This window comes from Nannobrachium achirus (assembly GCF_963921795.1).
Source record: "Nannobrachium achirus genome assembly, chromosome: 16".
Taxonomy (NCBI): Eukaryota; Metazoa; Chordata; class Actinopteri; order Myctophiformes; family Myctophidae; genus Nannobrachium; species Nannobrachium achirus.
Window position 1 is genome coordinate 39,311,302 of NC_137823.1, and position 22,804 is coordinate 39,334,105.

Sequence of the window (22,804 nt, forward strand, 5' to 3'; positions counted from 1 at the left end):
TTCGCCCCAAATTACCTATTTTCTATCAATTACATTATTATTACACAAGCCATGAGGCCCTGAATTCATGGCGTTTAGTTTTTTGTTTTATTTTGTGCATTCCTAAGCCAATCATTTGATGACAGGAGGACACTAGACTGGCAAGGAGACTTGCAGAGTATCTTTTGAGTCTCCTACACGTAGACTCTTTGCCGTAGGCTTTGTTGTTGTTGGCGACACGGTTTGTAGTGAGTAAGGTGTGGAGGAAAGAACTGCAGTAAACAGTAAACCCAAGTAATCCATGTAATCTGACCTCTGGGAACAGGGGTCAGGAAGAAAGGATGACCCTTGGTTAGTGAATGAACATGTCACAGAGCCTCTGTTTAACTTGGCCTAAAAATAAAATCAAACCTCGGTTCGAAGTGGAGACGTGAATTTGAGCAGTTCCAGGTCTATGTTTTTGATTGAAGTGATTTGTAATTATAATCAAAATCTACAAAGTATTTACAAAATAAATAACTTTTGAACGGCTCTTTGAAAAGAACGGATCCCAGAGATTCGGCTCACTTCAAAGTGACATAAATCCCATCCAAAAAATCGGCTCACTTCAAAGTGACATAAATCCCATCCAAAAAATCGGCTCACTTCAAAGTGACATAAATCCCATCCAAAAAATCGGCTCACTTCAAAGTGACATAAATCCCATCCAAAGAATTGCGCATGGGCAGATCCTGTTCATTCTTGACTGGACAGACTCTGGTGACTGAGGACACACATTGCCACTCACAGGGAGCTCATTTGCTTTGCACACGGCTCCAAAAACTCATCCATGTTAGCACCCCACCTAGTTTATAGGGCAGGGGTGGACAACCTATTCAGGCACAATCACTTCAGCGTTTTAACAAATTACAATGTTGAAATGAAAATATGTTTAATGATAAAGTTGAGATCAATTCTGGGGTGAAAATTGAAAGAGTGAAAGGTTCTATGTACAGTACATAATGCAACAATAATGGTTGTTTTTGATCAACCTATAGGGAGTAGAGCAGACTATATGACATTTTCATGTCAAGGACCCCGAATTTGATAAGGTATTTGGCCGCAAATTCAATTAAAGCCCCATCAATCTACAAACTAAAACCTCAAAGCTGAGCTGAGCTTGTACATTGGCAAGCTTGGCATTTTTTTTTCATATCCTAATAAAATAGCGTAAAATAGGTTTTAAACTGATGTTGATGATGTATTAAGGACTTTAACCAATTTAGCTGGGGACACCCAGGAACCCCTTTTATGACCTCATAGGGTCCCAGTCCTGGACCCCACTTTGAACACCATAGGCATATTGACCATGGTTTAGAGCAGGGTTCCCCAATTTGTTTTCCCCAAGGGCCGAATTATGTCTAGGGTACCAAGCCGAGGGCCACAGCATTGCAGGGAGTGACGGTGGCGTTCCTGCTACTCAAGCGACAGTTCAGATATCGTCGTTGTCGGGTGAAAATCTTGTATGTCCAAAACCGTTCGTTTTGCATTTATCATTTTAAAAATGATTTAAACTAGTGAAAACAGACGATCTACAAGCACAGTGCGAGGCGTTGTGTGCTTGTAGATCTGCTGTTTTCACTACTTTTGTGAGACGGCCTTGTATGATGAAGCAGGGCTTTACTTTGCGAAAGGACGTTCAAATTTGGAGATACGAGGTTTCCACCCAACAACGACGATATACTAGTGTTGTTGCTGCTCTTATACCACCATTATTACTGGGGTTGGTGGGGGCCAGACAGTAGCCCCCCGCGGGCCCCTTGTGGCCCGCGGGCCGCCTATTGGGGAACCCTGGTTTAGAGTTTAGAGCATTATAAAGTTTTAATCCCAGCGGTTGAGCTCAAGGGACTGAATCATGGTGACACACTGCTGGTACCATTCCCACAGTGGTCAGGAGGTGGTCTGTGTAATGATAACAAATATACCCACACAGGAGCAGAGATACTTGAGAAATGCATCCACCAAATGGTTTTATGTTTCCAGCTGCATTGGCAACTAACCCCCCCACCAAGGGCGTGTGCGTGTGTGCGTGTGCGTGTGCGTGTGCGTGTGTGCGTGTGCGTGTGCGTGTGTGCGTGTGTGCGTGTGTGTGTGTGTGTGTGTGTGTGTGTGTGTGTGTGGTCATTAAAAGCACAGCAGGGCAGCTCTGGCTCTCCTGGTTGGTTTGGAATGCCACACCGGCGAGCAACAGATGGCTGACACTGGCAGAACGAGCAGTGGTCAGACAGAGAGAGAGAGGGGGGGTGACACAGAGAAAAAGAGAGCGTGAGAGAGAGACAGACAAACAAACAGAAAGAGGAGAGAGGGGTAGAGAGGGGATTCATCTTGTAATGAGCTAGTAATGTGTGCTAGCTGTTGTGAACTATGTGTTATAGACCAAGTTTAATGGCTAGGATACATTGCAAAAAACATCAGAATGCTAAGAGTCCACTTAAGCCAAATAAGACCAGGGATCGATTCTACAAAATCATTAATGCCTTCTAAATCCTAACAGTTTTCGTAGGTTGCTACAGTATAATATTGTTACAGTTGCGCAGAAACCTCCTATTTCCATATTGATCATACTACACAGTCACACAAAAGCATCAAAAGTAGCAGATCTACAAGCTCGAAACGCGGCATGAAGCGATGCGTTTCAAGCTTGTAGATCTGCTACTTTTGAATTTGAATCCTGAAAAGTAACATTGTTATCTAATATGACACCAAAGCAAGGAGCTTGTCCGTCCGGGAGTTTGTCACTGTTCAAATTCAAAACCACTGTTCAATCAGCTGTTGTCATGTTACGTTGTTATGATGTGTGTGTGTTATGTTGTCATGGCGTGTGTGCGTGTGCGTGTGTGCGTGTGCGTGTGTGTGTGCGCGCTGCGTGTGGCTCAGACAAGCTGTATCCTGTTCCTGTCACCTGAGGAGGCTGATGTCTGTAAACACAACACATGATATACTGTACTGCCAGCCTCTCTCCAGGGTTGCCATGTCACTTTATTATAAGCCACTTTGGGCTATTTTCTTTCGCTTCTCGCCCTTAGGGTGTCTTACTAGTGCATGTACTGTAGGTTTAAAGTGCTCATGTGGCCTAGTAGCTTCTTTTAGGCTTGTTTTCGTAGACCTACTGTTGCTTATTTCTCTCACAATCTGGCAACGCTGCCACTCTCTCACACACGCGCACACGCACACACACACACACACACACACACACACACACACACACACACACACACACACACACACACACACACAGTTCATAAGAACACGTGCATAATAGGCACAACACAAACAAACACACAAGCATAGGCGCACACACCTTGAAACAAGTGACGTGACGCGTATTGTTATTATTTCAACAAAGTGTCACATGTTTCATGAAACTGAAAATGTTCCATGCGGTCCTAAGCTAAATGGAACAGTTTAACCACTTAAGCCCTATATGAACTTTGTGATTTGCTAATGCTATTGTTGCAATTTTTGGGTGAAAGAAAGTTAAAAGAAAATAAAGAATGAAACAAAAATCTTCTCTTGTCCATCCTGTCTTGTACCCTGAAACAAAAAAAAAATCCAATGGGGGTCCGGGACGTGATACAATAATATCACTTTGAGGGTCCTCCTTGACATGAAAGTGTTTGAGAAGCTAGACTACAAACAATAAAAAGACAATAGGACAAACAAAGCACTTAAAACTCCATTAATCCTCAGGGAGGCTAGACAGCACATATTACTCCAAAGTCTTTGTCAATTCACTCAAACACCCTGCAATAACTGCACACAACTGGAGCCAACTTTCTCTGTTGAGCAACAGAATAAGCCCTTAATTAAATTTATAGTCAAAACATTGCTCTCGTTCTGTTGCAATTCCATCCCGTATCATCCGCGCCTTCCAGGCCCGATGACCGACTCAGATGGGTGACTTCAAACTCACCACGACATTTGTTGTGTTCAAATATGAGGTTTAATCGTCAGTGCAGTGTTAACTTTGGCAACAAGTTCGTTTTAGTAATATTTTAGTCATGGTTTCAATATATTTGATTATATTTGATTAATTCTAACAAGTCGTTCCATTAGGGGGTGGGATTCAAAATCCTATTTTGAAATAAAGAAACGAATAAGTTACAGTGACTTGCCAACTGGAGTGAAATCACTATCATTCCAACGTGGTTCTATTTAGTTTCAGATGAACCCAATAGCGTCAATTGATTCAAGCATGAAAGTGTTTAAAGTTGCTTTGATTACAAGTTAACCTCTTTCCATTTGGCGTCCCTATCTAGGATAGGTCATTATAGGCAAAACGTTTCATCATTTTTCAAATATATTTCATATAAAGTCATTTTTCCTTCCAAATTTTCAAAAATAGCTCATCTATACACTCACAACGCGTTGTCATGCAATGTCATCTGAGCTTGCTGATCTAAGCTAACTGTGACTCCATTGGTATTGTTTTGTCACCATCTCAATAACTTTTTGGCTTTGAGAAATGACACACACGTACGTAAACACGCGCACGCGCGCACACACACACACACACACAACTTTCCCACACTCACATGAAATATTCACAGGCCGAGCTCTGGTTGCTAGGGGTTACCTTTCCAAACAAAGAGGGATGAGTGTGATGAGGGAGTTTGACACTAGAAGAGAAACACCTGCTGCTTTGAAGAGAAACCAAAAAACCAACATTACAACACTATAATAAAACAATAAAACAGAGCTGCACTTTCAATTACTCATTTGTTGCGATGCAATAATATGCATCAACGAGTGACGCGATTTGTCCTACAGCCAGGTCTAAGAACAGCTGGTCGGTTTTATTGTCTGTCAAGCTGCCAAAAGCAGACTCTTTTTATTTGATGTATTTGTTTTATTTACTTACAAGTTGTGCCTATGTCCTTCTACACTTAAATGGATATTTCCCTTTTTTGGGGTAATGTCTACTCAGGCTTTTGTGAACACCCCCGGACAATTAATGTTTGAGCAGTGGTCGCTGTTCTACGAGCTCAGAACATGTCACATTGTGAGCTTGTTGTAGATCTGCTTTCTTTACATGGCCAATTATGTCCAGAAAAAGGATGCCATGTCACTAAAGCCCCTTTTCCACTACAGGGCCGAACCAGAACTAACCCGAACTTTCCAAAACCAAGAACTTTCAAGAACCTGTGAAGTTCTGGGACCAGATTCTGCTTACGCTTCCATATAACCAGACCTAACAGGGAAGGTCCCAAAAAAGAGCAGCAGCACTGCTGGGCCTGCCCATAGGTTTCCAGAACTCAAGTGTAGTACTACATCAAGGGCAGGACCTAAAAAAGGTTCCCAGAACCTTGTCTGAAACCGGGCTGTGCGCTATGGAAACAAAACCAGAACCAAAAAACATAGGTTCAGGTTCTGGAAAGTTCTGGTTCCACCCTCCTAGAGGAAAAGAGGCTTAAGTCACTGGTTGATAAAATAAGGTCTACTTAACCAAACAATAACCAAACAGAATTAGACTCAGTCTAGAGTCCAACGGTATGCTGACGTCTGACCTGACTGCAGTTTTAGAATGAAACCTTTCACCTCTGTCATTGGTTTAAGGAACACATGTTGTGCCATTCACTGTTAACCTAATCTGGTTTTAGTCAACTGCAGCTCTGATGTCATCAACACTCTCTCTCTGTGATGTTAACAGTTTGAGCGGCTGTTCACACTACAGAGCATTAAACATGGTAGTGCACGTCACAGACTGTTAACACTACAGAGCATTATAGTTGCCTGATAAAGAACTATGAGGTTGAATGTTGCACCATTACATTTTACGTTTTGGGAGCTTTAAACCAGTCTGCAGATGTTTTTACCTCCTCCTTTATTCTTGCCTTGTATTGATGTCCACACCTGGCCTAAATACAGGTACAGTACAAAGATCTCCACACAATCTCCTCTGTGACGTGTCATACCAAGGCCTTGTAGAGAGAGACAGGAAGGTTCGATCATGCCTCATGGAACCATACCGCTATTGGTTGTTGATCATCAATCAATTAATTGATTTAATACCGGACTCCCATGACTCATGGGTCCATTTGGTTCCATTTGTACACTTTCAGAGTTACAAACCGCTATGGGTCCTTTTGGTTGACCCATAGCGAATGAACGCACCTCCATGCCACATCTGAGGGTCCCCGGACCCCACGTTGAGAACCATTTGTGGGCAAAACAATCAGAGAGGTTAGCTCCCTAGCGGTGAATGAACCACTGGAAAGTGGGCCAACGTCAGTTGATCTACATGTGTGTGCACTCTGTGTGGGCGTCGTTCCACACAGAGTGCACACACACACACACACACACACACACACACACACACACACACACACACACACACACACACACACACACACACACACACACACACACACACACACACACACACACACACACACACACACACACACACACACACTGCAAGTTAATCATTAATGACAAAGATGAAAACAAACAAAGCCATTTAGACTTGATGGTGTCTCCCTGGCTAATGAGAGGTTTTTCCACCTTTCACCCAAACACATATCTCTCCTGGACTTGGATGTGTCAGTTTAACACACGTTCCCCCAGCTAGCTATCTTTCGGGGAGAATAGCTGATATACGTGCCGCCTTAGTTGTGAGCTTATAGATTGGCTATTTCTCTGCCGAAGATACAGGAGAAAAAAGGCGGGAGCTTCGTACACTCCGCTGGGGGACTTTGGTCAGTGGAAAAATTCACTGTTAGTGAAGCTTCGATACACAAACCTTTATCAAGGTATCTAGAACAGAACGTTGAAATGAATTCAGCCATTATCATGACCAACATGTGATGCAAATAACACTTTCGGCAACAACAACAAAAACGTGTGGATGGACCATCATTACTTCATCACACTGATATGAGAAGGAATCCAAACATTGGCTCAGACAGTCACTGCAGTAAATCAGCCACTACTTTCATTGATGCCATGTGTGTGTTTTCTCTCAAATTCAAATGTGATTTATTGGCCTGGCCATGCAGCCGTACTCTACAGCAGATCAGAGCTCTGCAGAGCTCATGGCCGTTGTTCACACAGTCAGGCACGTGCTGTGCTGTGTTGTCTGCCTCGGGTGCCCCCACATCACAGACAGGCCTGAATGACGGTGGAATTTGAACCCTGCATTCTAACACGCCCAGAGATCAATAAAAACAATGTTTATACTCCCTCTCTGTCTGTCAGGGTAATTCACTGTGGCTATGTCACTCCCCTCAATGTATGCCTGTGTCTCTGTTGTCTTGCTCTCTCAGTCTGTCTCTCTCTCCCTCTCTCTCTCACACACACGCCACACAACTGAATGGTACAAAGGAAGCATGTACTCTGTTAAAAACCAAGCCTATTCAAGAGGAAAAAGGATTTCCTTGAGCATGCCGGGGATTTGTGGGAACAGTCTCCAACAACACAAGACTGGAACCATTCAACAAAGTCCTGCATTCTTAGAAGGCATTAAACGAACACGCAACAACAAGCTTAGGACACAACAAAACGACACAAAACACAAGATCCATACAACGTGAAGTACAAAGACAACGATATTCTAAACCGCCTAAAGACAGGCCATTGTTAGAATAGAACATAAGATCTAAAAATGGTTCAGGATGTGAGTGGACATTGTTGTGTGTTGTTCCTGGACTGTTAGAACTAGGAAATCAGTTTAATCTAGGATGACTATATTATATCCAGACCCTCAAACCGGGGCCGTAGTGAATGTTGAAAACCGGGACTTATTAGTGTTTAGAGATATTTTTCTGGACACACAGCTTGAAATCGAGTCAGTCGCGGCCATGGGTGACATCTGGTCACCATGATAGTTTAACCACATTTACCCAGGCGGAAAATGTTGTTTGTCAGACTGTTAGAAACTCATATTTAGAACCAGTAACCCATATAGTTGGTTATTTGTGTGAACACTACCATCCACTTGGCTTGGAACGCGTGTGAATTGCCCTTTAAAAGAATATCACTTCAAAATAATTGTCTATGTTCAAATAGCAGATGTAAAAGTGGTTACAGTGATTTGGATTCTATAGTAACACATTTAGCTGGAGAAAGGTGCATAACTTACAAGTATATACAGTACAGATTTGCACTAGATTTTTGAGGGGGAAATGCTAGTTATGCTAAATGTTAAGCCTATTGATGACACAATCTACCGCAACCAGCTGAAACTTTGTGTTAGCTCAACAGCAAAAGGCAGCAGAAGCAGCAGCAGCTATGATCCTCGATTACTGAGGCACTTACACAGTCTTTAGCATTTTATGTATTTCATGTTTACCTTATAGTGTAACCCTAACCCTAACCCTGCTGGGTGTGAAATAGGTCTTCTGGGTTTCAGTCTCTTGTTTGAGAGCTAATGTTCACTGGAGAGAACAGCTCAATATCATCTTTCATTGATGACACTGCTCCTTCTCCTACTTTCCCTCTGAGCCAGCTTACAGTTTCAGCTGGTTGCACCAGATTGTGTAATCAAAGTGCTTAACATTAGCATACAGGTAACCAACTAAAATAAATGTTTTGTGGAAATCATCTTGAAGTTATACACATTTTTGTGACTCCTGTACACACACACACACACACACACACACACACACACACACACACACACACACACACACACACACACACACACACACACACGCACACACACACACAACAATGCATGACATGTGTCATTACAGGATCAGCCTAGGTTAGAAGTGAGGTGAGGTTGAGACTTTGAGGTTTGGACATGTGAAAAGGGGGGATGAGGGGTACATTGGGAGAAGGATGCTGAAGATCAAACTTCCTGGCAAGAGGAGAAGAGGAAGGTCAAAGAATAGGTTTAGGAATGCGGCGAGAGATGACATGCAGGTGACAGGAGGAGTCACAGAGGAAGATGCAGAGAACAGAACCAGAATGGATCCGCTGTGTGGCGAGCCAGGATGGGAATTAGCCCATTAGTCTGATAATGTATGTTGCACTGTCTCCTCTCTATTTAATAATCACCAATCACCACAAGTATTTAAACAATATGATTCACCAGGATGTGTATGGAAGGGAATCAGGATTTAGTGGAAATGAAACATTCTCTAAGGCTATGAGAACTAATACAGTACATGACCACACACATAGAAGTCACTGTTTTTTATGACAGTTTTTACTACAGTGAGTGGCTTGTGGTTCCCATGGGAGTGGCAGAGTATTTGACGGAGACTCAACAGTGAATCATGCTGATAATAAAAGTTTTCTCCCACCAGCACCTCGTATCAGCGTAGAGGCTATGAGGTGTCTTATCCACAAATGCCTTAAGAACCATGGAACAGAGCCACACACACACACACGCACGCACGCGTTTATATTACTATATTTGTGAGGACTGAGGATGTCAACATGAGTACTGGAAAGTCAATTTTATGAATGCATTTTGTAGCCATTTTAAACCCTAAAGCCAAAAACAGCTTATCTAGAAGCTCACAACGTGTCACGCTGCGAGTCTGCAACACATTGGCTGCGTTTACATGCACAACATTTATTCATTCAGAATGAAGTCATTCCGAATAGAGATTCATACGCAAACGTTTACATGCAACCTGAACAAAAGTCTATTCTGATTCAAACGGTATATACCACCCCTCCAGACCGGAATGAACATTCATTCTGAATGGATATTCTATTCCATTCTGAGGTGTTTACATGAGCATTTTCATTCTGAATGAGCAGTCATTCTGAATACAAGTGGAATATACCTGCCCATGTAAACGCAGTGAGCTTGTAGTGTGTAGATCAGCTAATTTTGCATGTGTCACACGGCTGAATCATGATGTAAAAGTGACAACAAGGGAAAGAAAATAGAAACAGGAAGAACATCCCGGATCGAGGTGGAATCTGTCCGTTTCCGCCGATTCAGAGAAACGCTGCGTGCTACCGGGGGGAAGTCAGCTTCTCTCCTGATAAGATGTACGCGGACTCTGGGAGGTGACAAACGTCTTGTGACAAACACAGAAAGGTATCAAAACAGTCACACACGGTACATCCCCCTCCACCACCATACAGGCCCAGGGTCGCTTGGCGCAGTGGCCTGCCCTGCACAAACGTTACATTTTGGTCCAACCGTCTTCACACAATGTTCCACTGAGCGCTCAGCATGGATGTTTTAAACCAGTGACCCTCAAACGTTTACATTTCAAGCAATTTGATTAAGTTTCTATCTCTGGGACCCCAATCTAAGTTGTCAAATCCTCAGTGTTATTTAACTCTGGGAGTGTACAAATGGTTCCATTTCCACACAGTTACATGCCATTAACTCCTCAAGGACCTTTAGGGGACCCCTGCCAAAAACACTATTAAATCATGATTATTTGTATGACAATTAATCGTCAACTTAAGTTTCATGATAGTGAAATTCATGAGTCGTGACAGCCCTATATCTATCTGTGACTGACAAGATGTTCTTACACTTCTCCCTGTAGGCCTTGCAACAAACACAGGACGATGGGAACCCTTCCTTCACGTGTCTGCAGATCCTCCTCACTGCTTATCGGCAGGAAACCCATCAGAATGTTATCTAATCTAAACGCTGGCCGACTAAGTTGGATCCCGTCCAAAAGGACATTACAGGATTAACACTTTGCTGAAAACGCTGCATTGTCAATATTGGTTTTGTCGCTCATATAGACTCCAGAGGTCTCAGACTCCACAGTTTGGGGAAGGTCTGGGAAAGCAAAAGGACCGCTCTTCCCTTCCCTCAACATCTTAGATCAGTGGTTCTCAAACATTTCCATGTCAAGGTCCCCCTTCTGAAAACATGTGTTGGGTGCCCCATAAGACAAGATTTGTATTTTCACTTTTTCAAGACTTGGGATCTACCTAATATATCGGCCACACATCGGCTCCCAGTGACCTACAGTAGAAGACTGTGGTTGTACTGGTCAGCTCCCAGTGACCACTAGTAGAAGACTGTGGTTGTACTGGTTAGCTTGCAGTGACCAACTGTAGAAGACTGTGGTTGTACTGGTCAGTTCCCAGTGACCAACAGAAGACTGTGGTTGTAACTCGTCAGCTCCCAGTACAGCAGTAGAAGACTGTGGTTGTACTGGTCAGCTCCCAGTGACCAACAGAAGACTGTGGTTGTACTGGTCAGCTCCCAGTGACCAACAGAAGACTGTGGTTGTAATTGTCAGCTCCCAGTAAAACAGTAGAAGGTTGTACTGGTGCTTCTGTACGCAGAGAGCCTCGTCTGAATCTGAATCTTTGATTTACAATTCAATCAGCATTTACATTCCGCTGTATGACAGCACGTGCTGCCACAAAACCAAGAGAAATATGTGAACATGTCTGAACATGAGAGAGCATTCCTTGTAAGCTTCCACACATGTACAGCATTTAATTATAGCTCTGCTATATGCCTATCAACCAGTTAATAATCTATGAACAGAGGTTAGGTCTGACAAGCCATTTTGGGTTGCAGAATACTTTTTTACAGGTACTGTAAATATCCTTCCCACTTTTCTCTGGTGACCAGGATTACCAGGGGGCCTCTCGCGCGTACATGCAAGCGTGTGCATGGTCTCAGCTTTTGTCAGATAAAGGAAAGGGGGGGGGGGGGGGGGGGGGATGGGACGATATGAACATTTCATATCACGATTATTGTGATAAAAGAAATCGCAATTTACGATATTATCGCGATAATCAAAATCCATTATCTTGGGGATGCGACGCATTGTGAGCTTGTAGATCTGCTATTTTTTGGCAAAGACATTTGATAGAGTGAAAAAAAGACTATCAAATACATACATTTTAAGTACCTTTTACCAATTATAGAGGGTTTTAGTGGTACCGGATATGCAGCTTGGCAAATAAAAGATAAGATGAATTGATCCCAGTGCATGACGGCGGACGATATCATGATAAATGAAATCTCCACGATACGATTATCTTGAGTGTTTTTTATCCCGATAAACGATAATATCGCGTACCGTACCATCTCTGGGGGGGTCCAAGGAAGAGGTTGGAGACTGGCATACAGTGTAGTCATTGACAGTGTGGTAAATACAGTAAATCCATTATATCTATATCCACATCAACACAACAACAGTCCATCCCCACCACCAACGTGCCACATGTTGTTTCAGTGATGTCACTTCATGGCTGAGTGACCACTGCATGGGAGGGAGCATGTGATTCAGTATGCCAACATCTCTCTAAACCAGGGCTAGCACGGGGGGCGCCGACATTATTTGGCACAGGGGAGAATGATCACTGGCACACTAGCATAAGTGTGTGAGAGATGTGTTTTTTATTTATTTAAATACATTTAAAAAAGGTTTAGTCAGTTAAGTCCCCCTCACATCTATATACCAATTACATCCTGCACAAAGTTCTACGTTATTCAAACTCCTAACTCTGACTGCCTGGGGTCTGAGAAGATAGGTGGGGTTATTGCTCTGACCTGGGGGTGGTGGAGGAGGAGGGGAGGAGGGGGGCAAGGATTGCCGATCTGGTTTGGCTATTTTTGGCAAAGAAATATGGTTTCAGACCAGTGGGAAAAACTCATTTTTTGACAGTACTCCTTCAGATTTTGTCCAATAATCATGCAAATCGGTAGACAGTATCTCTACAGCAGGGGTCAGCAACCTTTTTGACATGAAGTGCCTAGTTTTCATTTTCTTGATTTTTATAGTCAGTGTGCCATATCTTTTTGGGATTTGGATATATATCTTTTTGATATTCCATCCTGATTGGCCAAGATTGGCTTTCAAAGTTTAAAGGATTGGTCCGTTTTGAAGAAAATGCCTCAAATCATGAACAAAGCTTGCAATTTTGGGGAAATTGTGCATGTGCACGCACCTTCCCAATAGGCAGAGGAAGAAAATCCACTTCAACATTTTCAAATCAGCCTCCACCGATCAGTGTAAAACTTTGTATGCACACTCCCTTGAGGCCAAGGAAAAACCTTTGCCCTGGATTTTTCACATCTGCATTTTATAGCGCCACTGGGAGGCTGACTTATGTCAAACACATTTATGAATATTACAAATCCAGTACACAGTGTCTCTACAGTCATGTAATCAAGACAGATATCATTCTGATTGGCTAACATTGGCTTCCAAAGTTGGCAGGATTGGTCTGTTTTGAACGAAATGCCTCAGATCATGAACGCAACTTGCGCTTTCTGTGAAACTTTGCACGCACATTCCCACTAGGTCAAGGAACAAATGCGACTCACCAGCAGGTCGACTTTTGTAAAACATTTAAATCATGCATGCAGCGTTTGCCGTGAAAGGCCAAAGAAGACATGGTACCCTTTTCAAATAGATAGATAGATAGATAGATACCTTTATTATCCCAAGGGGGAAATTCAGTAATTGGCCTATTATAGTTGGCCTATTATAGTGCCACCAGGAGGCCACAATAACCTTCCTGACCTGGCAGAGACCTGTGCTTGGAAGAGCACTGCTTCAAGTTCTCTGTATTTGTTTGTCTTATGTACGCATGTTGGCTTACTGAAGTGACTTTGTCAGAGACTTGCAGACAAGGTGTCGGCCCGTGGGAAAGTATGCCAAGACAAACATCGAGTTATTTTAACACCACCTCTAACATCTACCCAGGAAACACGCACGCACACACACACACACACACACATACATACATACACGTGCGAGTGCACGCGCACACACACACAAACACACACACACACACACTCTGAAAATATATACAACATATATACAAAATGCCTCGCCATGACACGTTGTGAGCTTGTAGATCGTCTATTTTCCGGCGCAGGACACCGGCGGTCAACCAACAACTATGAATCAAAATAACTCCAAACTAAACTCACCCGTAAATGTTTAATCCTATAATCCTAAAACAAACCTGACTTTTTGTTTTGTTTTACAAAGTGTAAGCCTGACAAAATATGTTGTACCCATAACACACACACACACACACACACACACACACACACACACACACACACACACACACACACACATATAAACATACACGAACATGTGGAAAACACGTGTGCACTCACACACCCTTCATAGCTGCAGGCGCCGATCTTCTTTTTGGCTGTCACACAACACACACACAACACGCGTGCACACATACATACACACACACACCCACACACTCACACTTGTGTGTCCTTTACTTGTGCTTGGTGCCCAAAGGCACAAAACACACAGTATGTCTGATAGTGGCAAAGATCTAAATGTATATATTGAACGCTGTTAACCTGACTTTCGCCAGATGGTTTGCAGCATTGCGTATGCCTGCAGCCTGCATAACGCTCTGCTTCTACCATCTGGACTCGGTCCAGCACAACCGATGTAAGGGGCGGGCCATTTTTTTAAATTCTAAAGCAGGTGATTGGATATGGCCGTGCCAACTCCAACGACTCATATTGGCCTGTCTGCATGACGTTGCACCCAGAATCCGCCTCCTGGGTTTCCACGTGGTCTGCAATCAGACTCTATAATACAGTATCTGGCTTAAAGTCCTGTTCGCAATTTGGTGTTAGGGGAGTTTCTCACCTGAACTGAGTCAGTGGGTCCCTAGACATGAACAATCACAGAGGTGCTCGTCCGCCATAGTGCCAGGAATGGCGCAATGGCCAAATCAAATATGGCTGCCATCGGCTATGATGAAAATCCAACTTTTCTGTTTCTGGGTGTATATGCACATGTAATACCTCTATTTGGACTAATTGTGGTGTGGGGAATTCATTTCTGATATTGTTTTGACCATTTTGGGCGATTTGGACCTCAAAAGGTCATGGTCAAGGTCATTTTGCTATTCCGAAGACCGTGGGCCATAACTTGGCCATTGTTAGGAGTAAAAACAGGTGCAGTAGGTCTAAATCAACTAATGCTGACATGTATAATTCATTTCTGACATTGTTTTGACCATTAAAGATCATCTTGTCTTTGAAATATCAATGTCAATGCCATTTTCTAAAAACGATTTTGTTCATTACTTGCACTTTTATAGTATTTTTTGTAAGTTTGTTACTATTTTATAGTAAGTTTGTTTTGTTTATAACAAAAGACATACTAGTGGGAAATACAACAAGTAAACATCCACATTTAACTTTAAAGGGGGGTTTTAAATGGGTGTTTAAATGAGCAAATAAGACTATTTACGAATAAAAGTGACAAATAAAATCACACAACAAAAGCACACACAAAATTAAATAACAATTTCCAAAGTGCACCATATTGGGATTGTGTGCATCCAAGTTAGTATGATGTGTTTTTACAGGATGTATTCAGCAAGGCAGCCATATCCTCGAGAGTCGAAGTGTTCCTTGCATCCGTCCAATGTTCCATTGGTTCTAGTCTTTCCTCAGGTTCCTTGGCTGTTGCAAGCAGGTGGCAAGACATGCACTAGAAAGGTGCCTTGTTGGTCTCAGGCAGCAGTTGTACTTCTCTGCTACCAATAATGTCTTGTTCTGTCAAGGTCTTTGCCTCTCCAAAGTTTGTTAGATATTGTATTCGGTCAGAAGCCATAGCTGCATGCTTAGTCCCCACCTGGCCCATGCAGTCATTTCCAGTTTCCAAGGCATATGTCCCCTGATCACTGTCTTGGCTAGTGGTGCTCCAAGATGAGAGACTGCTTGATGCTGTAGAAGCATGTGCCGCTGCACACCTAGTGCCATACTGCTACCAGATCTACTTAATCCCCAGTGCTTGGAAGTATCACTACGACAACTCTCTGGGGTCCACTCATAATCCTGGCGACCCATTATTCCCTCCATTAGGTTAGGGTTATGGGTAGGTTTAGTTATAATAGGGCCAGTTGACTCCACATGTACCAGCAGCTTGGTGACAGCCTCCTCAATCTAGTTCAATCTTTGGGATCTCTTCACCTCCAGCCCCTTTTGCAGGGAGCCACTCATCATCATCAGAGATAACAGAGTCGATAGACGCACCCATCCCTCATCAACTTTACACATTCTGGGTGTCTGAGGTGAACAAACAGCTCTCCAGCTGTGTGTTCGGAATATGGTGGCCATTCAAGCTTGTGGCGATGTAGGTAGAACGGCTGCCTTGGAATCTGAAGGTTCCAGGGTCGATTTATGTCTCCTCCTGCTTATTTGTCGAAGTGTGCTTAAGCAAGACACTGAACCCCTAACTGCTCCCGATGAGCACCTTGCATGGTTTCTTGGTGTGAATGTATGTGTGAATGTGTGTGTTAATGGGTGAATGTGAAATACATTGTACAGCGCTTTGGAGAAGAGCGCTATATACTGTAAATGCAGTCCATTTACCATTATCAGCTCTGTTGTCTCTGTTGATGATGTCGCTAGTGGAGAAGAGATCCCAGACATCTTGAATAGGATTGAGGAGGCTGACACCTGGTGCATGTACAGCCTCCATTATAACTAAGCCTATCCCTAACCTTCACTAACCTAATGGTCAGAATAATGGGATGTCGGAACTATGAGCGGACCCCAGAGAGTTGTTGTCTCCTTCACATTACTGCTATACTACACCCCATATTTCCAAGCACTGGGGATGAAGGAGATCTGGCAGCAGTATGGCACTGGTGAGACTCACTTGCACTGCATCAAGCAGTCTCATCTTGGAGCACCACTAGCCAAGACAGTGATCAAGGCACATATGCCTTGGAGACAGGAGATGACTGCATGGGCCAGGTGAGGATTAAACATGTAGTTATGGCTTCTGACCGAGTACAATGTCTAACAAACTTTGGAGAGGCAAATACCTTGACAGAACAAGACACAGTATTGGTAGCAGAGAAGTACAACTGCTGAGACCAACAAGGCACCTTTCTAGCGCATTTCTTGCCACCTGCTTGAACAGCCAAGGAACCTGAGGAAAGACTAGAACCAATGGAACATGGAACAGGGCATGACATAAAGGCTTGTCCTGTTGTCCGGGACAAGTGCCCATACTATGGAGTGGAGGGAGCAAGGGGGGTCATTAGCCGTCCTTTTGTTATTATTTCAATGTATGAAATCTTTATCCGGACAAGTGACTTTTGTCTCCGGACAAGTGAATGGGAAATATACTTGTCCAAAGGACAACTGCCTCAAAAAGTCAATGTCAAGCTCTGATGGATGGAAGGAGCACTTTGACTTTAGTACACTCCTGCCATGTCTGAAGCAAGACACTCGACACTGATGGAGTTCTGTGCATCATATTTTGCCATGGAACAATGCCAAATCCATCCTGTAAAAACACCTCATACTAACTTGCATGCACACAATCCCAATATGGTGCACTTTGAGGGAAATTGTTATTTAATTGTGTGTGTGATTTTGTTGTGTAATTTTATTTGTCACTTTTATTCGTAAATAGTCTTATTTGCTCATTTAAACACCCATTTTAAACCCCAATTTAAAGTTAAATGTGGATGCTTACTTGTTGTATTTCTCACTAGTATGTATTTTGTTATAAACAAAACAAACTTACTATAAAATAGTAACAAACTTACACAAAATACTATAAAAGTGCAAGTAATGAACAAAATCGTTTTTGAAAAATGGCATTGACATTGATATTTCAAAGACAAGATGATCCTTAATGGTCAAAACAATGTCAGAAATGAATTATACATGTCAGCATTAGTTGATTTAGACCTACTGCACCTGTTTTTACTCCTAACAATGGCCAAGTTATGGCCCACGGTCTTCGGAATAGCAAAATGACCTCGACCATGACCTTTTGAGGTCCAAATCACCCAAAATGGTCAAAACAATATCAGAAATGAATTCCCCACACCACAATTAGTCCAAATAGAGGTATTACATGTGCATATACACCCAGAAACAGAAAAGTTGGATTTTCATCATAGCCGATGGCAGCCATATTTGATTTGGCCATTGCGCCATTCCTGGCACTATGGCGGACAAGCACCTCTGTGATTTTTAATGTCTAGGGACCCACTGACTCAGTTCAGGTGAGAAACTCCCCTAACACCAAATTGCGAACAGGACTTTAAGCCAGATACTGGATCACTATTGGCTCAGAGCCGCTCAGAGCCCGCCCATAGCTGCCGCTGATTGGTCCGGCCAGGGACATTCCGAAGGGAACCCCTCCTCCGCAAGTGAACCCAGATGGTAAAGCAATGCATAAGCAATGCTGCCACCATCTGGCGAAAGTCAGGTAAGAACGCTGTAGACCTGAATCGCAAATTCTTTGAGATAATCGTATTATAAATTTGTTTAAAAAACATTTTTGTTGACATTTTTCCTATAATGACATCTCGTGCCCAAATCAGAGAAGCCAGGTTGAAAAGTGATGATGGTGAAATGATGGTACGGTACTGCATTTCTACACAAATCGCATTTCAATGTGCGTTTACATTCACCCCCATATTCTTCACACGGTGACAGGAGACAACAACTAGGCACCAACCTACTGTACTCCTTCAGGAGCAGCAGTTAGGGGTTCAGTGACAGTGTCTTGTTCAAGGGCACAAGGGAAGAGCCGCCGGGGATCGAACCAGTTAAACCTTTCAGTTCCCACACTGCCGCAGTTCATGTATTCTTGTATTCCTTTTACTGAGGTTAAAGGAGTAGTTCACCCCCAAAATGACTTTTTTTCCATTGATTAGTCACGCCATGGAGACTAGAGTTCAATAATAGTTTTAGTTTTTTGTCGCATTCCTAAGACAAAAATGTGATAACAATAATTTTACCCCCATTCGTTCCGGATGGGAAACGGGTCCCCATCCGGAATCAATGGGGATAAATTTACTCAAATAAAAATGTTGTCAAATAAAAGATTTTATTGGGGTAAATTTACTCAAATAAAAATTTTGTCAAATAAAAAATATTATTGAACTCTACTCTCCATGGCATGAGTAATCAATAGAAAAAAAGTCATTTTGGGGGTGAACTACTCCTTTAAGGTTAGGAATACGTTTAGGGTTAGGCGTAGTTTTACTGAGGTTGCGTTTAGGAATAAGGCCATGTTTAGGCATAGTTTTACTGAGGTTACGTCGAGGAATAACTGGTGCCAAGTCTGGCGATGTTCTGAGGTCAGGTCACCGGATTTTACCTGGGGGTGAGCGTTCTTGTATTCCCGCCCGAGGGTTGTGTCTGCATTTGAAACTTCTGACGGTGGAATGGAGAGTAGAAGCCTTTTGTTTCATACAGGCTTAGTTTTATGTTCATTTCAAACAGCACCGCTATGGAGGAAAGTCCAGCCGTATTGCAGCAGCAGAGCTTGCAGTAAAAAAAAGTCTTCTAGTGCAGTCAGGGCTTTCGTGTGAAAATGAGAGATGTTTACAGCTTGTCACGAGTGTTCGGAGTTGTCAGAGTGTCGGGCTGGCTGCTGTGTTGAGTGGGTCACACCTGCTCACAATAACAACTCTCTATTCAGCTAGAGAGGAGCCCTTAAACCCTGTGTATGTGCGTGCGTGTGGGACGTGCATGCGCGCGTGCAGACACTAGATAATGCCATGTAGTGCGGTGGTTTTCAAACTTTTTCAATTTCAAGTTTGGTATGCATTATTATGCCATGATTCAATTTATAGATGGATGAGAATGAGATTTTTTATTAAAGGAGTAGTTCTCCCCCCAAATGCCATTTTTTCTATTCTTATTAACACATATGGTGCCAACCCCGAGTTTCCCGAGTTTGTATTGGTACTAGTGCTGTGCCAACCCCGAGTTTCCCGAGTTTGGGCCGTTTTTGAAAAAAAAAAAAAAAATTCAATTTTTTTTTTTCAAAAATATTTTTTGGACCTCCAGAAATGTATTAGGCATGATCGCGATCGCGAAATTGCATGTTTAACCCCCATACCAACCCATTCTTTCAAACATGGCAGCCATGTTTGTTTACATCTGAAGAAAACATAATGGCTGATAAATCATGAATGCCTGCACGGATTTCCAAGCGGATTTTTTTGTTTGAAAGCTGTGAACAGCATCTACACACGTGCTGCATCATCTAGGCATGGGCGTGCACTTTTTACACACTTGCACAATTACATGGAAGTCTATGGTAACCATGGCAACGCGGGACATTGGCCGGAAAAAATCATTGCAACATAAGTGTTAAGTAAGTAAAGTATATCTGAGTCATTCCACGAAACATTTTTGGACATTTTTTTCGGGAACATTTGATCGAAATGAATTACTTTTCTGAATAGCCCACACCATTAAGGACATATTTAACATGCAGAAAAATATATTTTCCCATCTCAGGCATTAAATTAATATTAACTAGAAGCAGTGCTCTTCCGAGCACAGGTCTCCACCAGGCCACACAAATCGGCCTGTTATAGCGCCACCATGAGGCTGATTTAAAAAATGTATGCAGAGGTTCTGAATTAGCATCCAGGGAGTGTGTGTGCTCAGTTTGGCAGCGATCGGGCCAACGGCGCCGGAGATTAGCTGGTAACAACCAGGCCACACAAATCGGCCTGTTATAGCGCCACCATGAGGCTGATTTGAAAAATGTGGGGCAGAGGTTCTAGATTGGCATCCAGGGAGTGTGTGTGCTCAGTTTGGCAGCGATCGGGCCAACGGTGACTGAGATTAGCTGTTCACAAACTGCGAGGACGCACGGACGCACGCACGGACGCACGCACGGACGGACGGACGGAGGGGAAAACATACTCTCCCTCAGCCTTCGGCTGGTGGAGACAATAATAATCCATTTAACAGGGTTGACATTGATAACGGGGTTGAGTGTAACAGGGTTGAGATTTTTTACTCAAGATGGCAATTACTCTACCTGTGGTGATTAAGAAGAGACCACATGGCATGCATGACATTAGGAAATCAGATACATTGTTGAAATAACAAAGATATTTTTCACAAATGATTGTTTTCTATCTTTATTTCATGTAACGGGGTTGAGTTGTTAAGCTTTACGACCACACTATGAAAGTATAAATGACTATAAATAGGTGTAAAAAGTTGGGAAATGTCCTCTTTCTGCAGCATCTTGCTCAGAAGACTTGTAGAATGCCATTGCATGTTGTTGATGTCACTAAAGGAGCAGTTCATACTTTTTACAGAGAGGAGAATGACTTTGTAACGGGGTTGAGTGCGATTGGGGGACGGAGCTATATTATGTGATTTTAATGATAAATCATCTATCTATTAAAATACTAAACATGACCAGCAATAGAGTACATTGCTGGTTTTATGTGAATACAATAGCATAATTTATGCATTATTTTACATTTTTAGTAGTTATATCTCAAGTCCACTTTCCTTAGCAGCCATAGGGGACATGAGAAAATGGACAAAATAGGTGGTGTCTACTAAAAAAATGGAAGATAATTTCTGGAATTAAGATAAAATGTATGTATGTTTTACACAATATTAAAGGGAACATTTCAATTAATGATAAAAGCTTTTAAAAATCAATTTTGGTGACCAAATAGATAAAATACAGCTAAAAGGATTAGAGGGACCTCAAATCGTACCGGTTTCGTGGAATGACTCATCTATTTTCGATTACTCACCCCATGGAGACTTGAGTTCAATAATATTTGTTTGTATTTGTCGCATTCTGAATCCAATAATTTGAGGAGACTCTTTGCAGGCCCATTGATTCCAGATGGAGAACCAAATGCATTTGGGTCTCCATCCGGAATCAATAGGGGTGGATTTATTTTAATCAAATTATTAAACTAAAAATATTATTTAACTCAAGTCTCCATGGCATGAGTAATCAATAGAAAGAAAGTCATTTTGGGGGTGAACTACTGCCGTGTTCAAGATGCCCAGCCGACATGCTTACAAGACACTCACAAAATTAACACCAAGATGCACCACAAACAGAATACATAAACATATTGATTGACCAGGCAGGCTGTGAGTTTACGGATACATGGTTCTCCAACTCTCGCAACTGCCATGCCTTCAATATAAATGTTCCTAAAACAACTCTTGGGAGTTATAGACCCATTTTGGTTCCTACTTCCTAACTATCAACCATATTGCTGGGGACCCCCTGGAACTCCCTCAAGGACCCCTGGCCTGGGGGGGGGTCCACAGACCGCACTCTGAGCAACACTGATCACTTTTAATCCAAGCTGTGTTAAAGCTCCAATTCGTAACTTCTGCCTGGGATATAAACCTAAATGTCTCACTGGAAGAGTATAGGGCAGGCTTGTCAACTCTCCTGGATTTCCCAGGAGTCTCCTGGATTTTGACCCCATCTCCTGGCATGCTCCTGGATTGGCAAATCTCCTGGATTTCTCCTGGATTTGGTATCAAACTCCCCAAATTCACCAGAACACAGGAAATTACATCTACTATGTAAAAAATGTTCTGGGGGAGGACCCCCAGACCCCCCGCTTTAGGGGTGGGGCAATGAATGCAAGAAAGATCAGACACATATTCACTTAAGTAATTACTTAAAAATTAGAAGTCATCATTAAAGATGTCCTTTGGTTCAGTCATCAAATCTGTACACCTACATTTGGCATTTTAAGGCTGAAATTGTACCCATGCTAGTAAAGCAAGCCCGATAAACATATAAAACATGCACAAAATTCACCAGAACACAGGAAATTACATCTACTATGTTACATTTTTTCAGGGGGAGGACCCCCAGACCCCCCACTTTAGGGTTGGGGCAATGCATGCAAGAAAGATCATATACATCATGTAATGACTTAAAGATGAGAAGTCATTATTATTCACCTACATTTGGTATTTTAAGGCTGAAATTGGACGAGTGCTAGTAAAGCAAGCTTGATAAAAGTATCAAACATGCACAAAATTCAACAGAACACAGGAAAATATATATCTGTTAAGAGGTTTTGCGGAGAGGACCCCCAGACCCCGGTAGGGGAGTTC

General features: G+C 42.6%; 1 protein-coding gene across 1 annotated transcript in view; it reads right to left on the reverse strand.

Moving 5' to 3' along the window:
- LOC308301331 (connector enhancer of kinase suppressor of ras 3-like) overlaps window positions 1-22,804 on the reverse strand; it is a 58,277-nt gene that overhangs the window by 34,343 nt on the left and 1,130 nt on the right. The window lies entirely within an intron of this gene.